The following is a 6,569-nucleotide window of genomic DNA, read 5'->3' as shown; positions in this document are numbered from 1 at the left end:
TTTGGGGGGCAAAGCCGCGGGACTAGGTGCGGCGGGTGCCGGTGTCTGCCTGCCTGCAACAGGTCGCGCTGGTGTGTCTCTTTACGGAGTAACTTTGGCATTTTGTGCTCTCTCCGTGCGTAAGTGGCTCGTCTCGGGGGGGATTCGGGCATCGGGCCGGATCAGGCCCCTGAGGCAGACTACTGTGCCCACCAAAGTTTCTACAGGTCGTTCGGCTTTCCTCTCCCAGAAGCCTAGGCAGGAGCCAAGCGCAAGGAGCAGAAGGCAGCCTGCTTTCAGGGGCCCCCTTTCGGGCTGCAGCCCCCTTCAGTGGAGCGCATGGGGAACTTCAGCGGGATCGAGTCATGCTGCGTAAGAGACCCCGCGGCCAGCTCTTTTTGTTGGTGCCAACAGCACGGGGGGCCTTAGGCCAGTGGTGATCTCAAGCATGTACAGGCCATGCAAAATGCATCATTGAGCTTTGCTGGGTGTTCAGTATTTACGTGGCTTGGGCTTAGTTTGTTACAAGACTGTTTCGCCTTTGTTCTGAGATACAGTATATCTCTCTAATGAGTACAGAGAGAAGGAGCGATGTTTTTGGTAGAGCTGCTATTTATGTGTCTGGATGTCTTTTTGAAAGATGGCCAGTAGGTATTTGTAGCTCAAATCAGAGTCAGGAAGGGGATACTGGAAGTCATGGGCTGTAAAACTGACACACAGAACCAGAGCCTTGCTGGCCTTTGCATTTTCAACTTGGCAATCTCCCACTGAAGCAGTTCTCGAGACCTGCCGTATTAAAATCCTTCAGGAATATAGGACATGTTGCTATTGGTGTCTGTTATGTGGTCAGGTGAGATGAGCTCCAGCAGTGTCTCTAAGTGAACATTACTATTAATGTGTTTTTAATGAGTGCTATAGGCCTAAACCATACCCAGCACATCTCCTTCAGGCACGAGTGTTTGGCCTGAGCTGCCAGGCAAGGACCTGAGCTGCCAGGCAAGGAGCACTTGGGCCGGAGAGCAGCTGTAGTGCAGCATGGTTTGTTTTGTGAGGTTTTTGAGTTTGGTTTGGTGATGATCATGCTCTTCTGCAGCTCTGACTTAGTGATTCTGTTTACTTTCATAGACGTATGCTTTTAAAACCTACTGATTCCAGTTTTCCTTAATATACTTGAAAGGGGTTTCTTCAGTCCTTGAGGAAAAACAGAGCATGGAAATTAGGAATGGAAACTTAAAGCCTTCTCTTCAATCTTGTTTTCAGCACAATAGACGCTTCACACTGCTCCCACATGGGAAATGCACATATTAAGTGTGATTGCCAGAGATGTGGAGAGAGGTGAGTTGATTTGCCAAAGGTCAGAGAGCCAGTGTCAGTACTGGGATCAGCCCTGAGGGCTGCTTGGCTCCCAGCTGGTAAATGACACTTTTTGTTTGTTTGTTTGTTTGCATGGCTCTGGTGTGCAGAATGCAGTGATCTGTGTTTGCACCAGTGACATCTGCAAGGGAAGAAGCGACCTGTGCACACCAAAGATGGTGTACCTGTTTATCAAGAGCTCAGGCAGTGCCCCTCCCCACCTAACTGTCTTCCTCTTTTTGTTGCTTGGAGCATGACAATATACTAAGAACAGCCTTCCCCCTCCCCGCCCCAGGTCAGACTAAATAGCCCTGGTCGGGGACTGGGGGACTTTGCTTTTCCTGAGTGATTGTTTTGGGCTGTCTGGCGACTAGGGCCACCAAAGCTGCATGTCCTGCTCCCGTTTTGTTTTTTGTTGGCTCTCTCCATGGCAATAAGGGCTCCTGCATGCCTCTGCTGCATGGTGGGTCTCAGGGGGATGCCAGTGCTTGTGATCCTCCTTACGTGGCAATGAGTAACAGGGGGAGGGAATCTGACCCGCAGAAACCTAACACTGGTGTTCCATGAGCTGATCTAGCTAATTTCCGAGTTTGTTTTTCAAGGAAAAAACTGTATGTGTTTCACAAGGACAATTTTAGGCTGGCTTTTGACTGACTACCTGCTGATTGTTGTTTCAGTATCTTGGAGCTTCCCTGCAAATAAATTAATGCAGATAGTGCGATATCAGGAAATGCACTTAGTGGATTGTATTGTGGCGTACTGTTATTTTTTTGTTGCTGATAGCTTAAATCAGTTCCCTGAGTGCAATAGGTACACAGCAAAAGGGGTGGTTTATTTTTCTAGTTGTATTGCTTTCTCCTGCCACATCTGCATCCCCTCTAAAACAACTGTCCTGGCAAAATTTAGCCTAAATTCAGCCTCTGTCAACAAGGTGAACATTAAGAAGCAGTTGTTCTGGGAAGCACTGATATGAACTCCATGAAGAGTCTGCACAAGTCTCCCTGCTGTCCTGCACGGTCTGCTCCACAGAATTGCAATTGCAATCCATAGTAATGGTGCAGTGGAGAAGGGAGCTGAAAAAAATCTTCTGGCTTATTCTCTCAGATCCCCTTTAAAATGGGCTGTTGGGTGGGCCAGCTCTTTCTCTCCCAAGTGTTATTATAATCCATTTACACTGGGGAAAAAGCTGGTTTGCTGCCGGGCGGTATACTTTCCATCTGCACATGTAATTGCTGGGTGGTGGAGAGAGGTAGAGACTCTGGTTTTCAGGCGGGAGGAAGGGAACGTGGCCAGGGTGTGCGCTGCGCAGCATCGTCGTGTGCCCAACCATGAATTCCAGGTTTTGCAGGGATGTGGGCTCAGCTGTGTAAGTAAAACCTTCTGCCCATTGACCCCTCAGCGTGGCCGATAGGAAGGGAGGCGGGTAACCAAGCTCCGAGCAGTTTGAGGGATGGAGAGCTGGCCCAGGGGTGCAGCTGCAACAGGGCTCTTTTTTTAGCTTGTTTTGACTTCCATGCACATGTGGACAATGTGAAGTTGGCTGAGCCCAACCTTGACTGGCAGTTCAGCAAAACAAACAGGTTTTACTGCCACGACCTGAAGGCCAAACTAGCTGCTGAGCTTCACTGGAGCAGGGGCAGGTTTGATTTCTGGCGTGGAGGGGAGGTTCTTGTATAGGGCTGACCCACAACAAACACTGTGCTGTGTTGCTCGGTCTGCCTCTGAGGGAGCGAGAGGAGGTTTGTGCTAGCATATGAGGATGCAGCACAGATGCACCCACTGCTGAGAGGGACCTTCTTGTAGTGACCTTAGAACACCCCCTAAGGTTCAGCCAAGGTCTCATCAGCATCTATACACATATATTAGAGGGAGACCCTGAATTAAACTCTCTCTTTTGAGATTTAAAAATTATTTTAACAAGTGAGCACATATAAGTCCCGTAGCAGCAGTTTCTGCACAGCACTTCATATCTCCTTTCCTCCAAGCAGAAGCACCTGCTGTACTTAACTGGCCCTGAGCCACCACGTGACCAGGCATTGCAGGCCCTGAAGGCTAACAAACATCCACTGGGATGTTACAGCGTGGATCCAGACCTTTTGGGATTGGGGTGTCTTGCTCCTGTGCTCGGCAGTCTGTGCTGCTGCTGGTAGTGTCGTGGCACTGGTTGAGCAGAGGCACAAGCAGCCCTGCAGGCTGTGAGGCGCTTGGAGGTCAGGGAAGAGCCTGTTTGCCCGATTTGCCCTCACGGTTGAAGATGGAAACAGAGAAGTGAAACTGTACACATGGTCTGGTCAGAGCAGGTACGTGGGAGGAGGGAGGGTTGAGCCATCCCCTCCCCAACGGCTGCCAAAGTGAAGGTGTTCAGGAGAGCAAGGACGCGTCAACCTAATACCGAGCCCTTAAAGGACCCAGATCCAAAGCCCAGCTCAGCCCACGGAAGGGCTATTCATGATTTCATCATCCTTTGGATCAAGACAGAGGGTTTGAAGGAGTGATCGTGGCTGGTAACAAAGGCGGTGGATTCCTGTTCTCCAGCCCACTTGTGCGCAGCTGGGTAATGTCTCCTTTATCTGCCTGCAACCAGCTTGTCAGGCCCATCCACTCCTGCTTCTGCTCAGAGGACTTCGCTTTGTTTCCTGTTTCACACAAAATTTCTTAACTTCTCTCTCCTAAAATATGGTAGTTTGTCTTTTGTGGTTCTGTGTTTCACATCTTCCTGTATGCTCTTAGACTTATTTCCTGCCTCTTCTCCTGCGTTTTCTGTTTCTCACATTAGCTCTCTAAACCCAGCTCCCCACGCAAGTATTTCTACCTCACAAGCTGCTTACAGCAGCTAGATGCCTTTTCTGAGACAAACCAATCCCAGACAAAACTGTCCCAGCCCTTGCACTTAGGCAGCTGCTAATTTGACCCTAATCCATTTTGAAAGGAGAGGGCTGGTGTGTGAGGATGGAGTCAGAGGAGGGAGGTCCTCGCTTGCCGGTATGTCTGCAGCGCTGACAGACCCCTTGGTGTGATTTGCACAATTTCCCATGGGAGAAGCAGCATTTCAACTCTTCCCTGATCACTTCAAAGCTGATTACTTCTGGTCTCTTGAGCTTTTATGATCATTTTATTAGGTAAGGGTGTGAGTTAATCTCTCTTTTAATCAATCCCTAATTTAGATAACTGCATTATGTACCCATCTTCTGCCTGAACTTCCTCATTCGTTCTCTCTGTGTTTTGCAGACTTCCTGGCTGTGCTTCAGCGGTGGGTGACTGAATATAGCCTTCTCTGCATCACAGTGATAGTACTAATGTGAAGTTTAATGAGCACCTGCAAAGTCGTGTAGCAGGTAAGTGCTCTGGGGGTCATTCTTCCTTCCAGATTTGATGTGATTTTAAAAAGCTTCTTGATGGGCTCTCACTAGGAGATCTTGAGCCTTGCGGCAGAAATGCCGGAAGGAAAGTGGTGTGGCTCATATTTTAGTAAACGTTCCCAGCAGTGAGGGTCAGACAGCACTTGCAAAGCAAAAGTAGCAATATTGTGAAGGTTTAATTTGGAAATGGCTTCAGTTTAGATCAGTGTTAAAAGCCTCTGTCTTTGGGCATTCAGTATAAAACTGCTTTTATCTGACTGCTTGGTACAGTTGGGGTCTAGTCAGAGAGTGGTGGCAGAAGGGAAGCAACAGGTCCAAGCTTTGCTGACAGCAGCTACTGTTGCATTTGCTGCTATGCAGGAGAACTTGCCAGAGGTACCTTACCCAGATTGGGAAAGCACTAGATCCCCCCTCTTCCAGGTGTTAGAGGGAGAGCAAAGGCCTGGAAGTGCCTGGACAACCTCCTGATGATCAGGGGTGACAGCAGAGGCAGCTGGATTGAAGGGAAATAGTGGCTTTTACAAGTCAGCAATGTATAGAGTTTCCATGTTTGTACAAAAAGCCCTGAAAAACCTGCTGGTAGCAGAACTGCCAGGTGAAACCCAGATGTCTGGCAGTGCCGCTCTGTGAGCGTATGACAGGAGGCTCTGCAGGTAGCAGTGGTGGGAAGGAAAGAACTGGAGCTGATGGTAGAGGGAGCCACCAGAGCAGCAGTCCTGGCTGCCGCAATGTCCTGCTACAGCTCTGAGTACCTGTTACTTCATGTACTCCACATGATTTTTTTTTCTTTTTCTTATTTATTCTGGATCTACATCTGAGTTGGGTGGTGTCTGTCCCCTTCTTGCTATCCCATTCAGTTCGAATGGCTGCTCTGCTCTAGAAAAGCTCAGCTCACAGCGTTCCCTGGCATGCTCCTCCAGCCAGCCCTGATCAAAGCTGTGAGAGCTGGCCCATTGCCATCTTCCTGTGTGTAAATGAAGCTCTTTCCCCCCACCGTCTTTCATTATTATCCCTCTTCCAGAGGCAGGTTTTTCTGGCTGATCTAGCATATTATTTATGTCAGTGATATTTGCCTCAAGGCAGAGATGCTTTTTCAGCATTTACAGGGAAAACATCTGATGCACCCCACTGCCATGCATGTGGCTTGGAAAAACCAAGCATAGTGTTGGCAAGGATGAGGACCATTGAGGCCAACTGTTGCAGAATTTAAGCCCTGTTAGGCGGAGTCTCCAATTCATATGGTTATTTCAGTTGCCTGGCAAAGGAAAATATACTGTTCCTTCGCTTTCGAAACCAGGGGGAAGAGCACGTACAGAAGGTTCTTGCACCTGAGCAGAAAAATGACATTAGCTATAAGGTGTCAGCTAAGCCACCTGTGTAACCAACTGCATCTTTCTCTGGGTTGCCTCAAGGGATGGTGGGCGCCATCAATTGAAAAGATAGAGTTTGTGGCCAAACCCAAGTGAAAACAATGAAAGTCAGCTTCAGAGTGCCTTGCTTCCGGTTCTTCCAAATTGCAGAGGATTTGGTGATGCTTGGTGAGCGCCTGACGAGGAGTGGGAGCAAATGGTTCCCACGCTGCCCGCAGGGAGGGAAGTAGCTCTCTAAGACAAGATACCGCCTGTATGTGCCAGAATCCCAGCAGGGCTTACAGTTTGTTTTGGAGAAAGCACATGCAGTCATAAGGAGACTTTCCTACAGGTAGAGGTAGTTAAGCAGTAGTCTAGACTGCCTTGGGAAGCAGAGATGGAGATTTGCTGGAAGCTTTTCAGAAGAAAGTAGTCAAAGTCTTGCCAGAAACCATCCAGGCACAGTGTAGGCCATGCGTGTAGGCAGAGGGGGGAGACTGTATTGCTTTTTCAGACTTCTTTTTTTTCC

This window comes from Pygoscelis adeliae, unplaced genomic scaffold (genome assembly GCF_000699105.1).
Source record: "Pygoscelis adeliae isolate BGI_AS28 unplaced genomic scaffold, ASM69910v1 Scaffold317, whole genome shotgun sequence".
Classification (NCBI taxonomy): Eukaryota; Metazoa; Chordata; class Aves; order Sphenisciformes; family Spheniscidae; genus Pygoscelis; species Pygoscelis adeliae.
The sequence above is the reverse complement of the archived record's forward strand: the minus strand, read 5'-3'. Positions refer to the sequence as shown.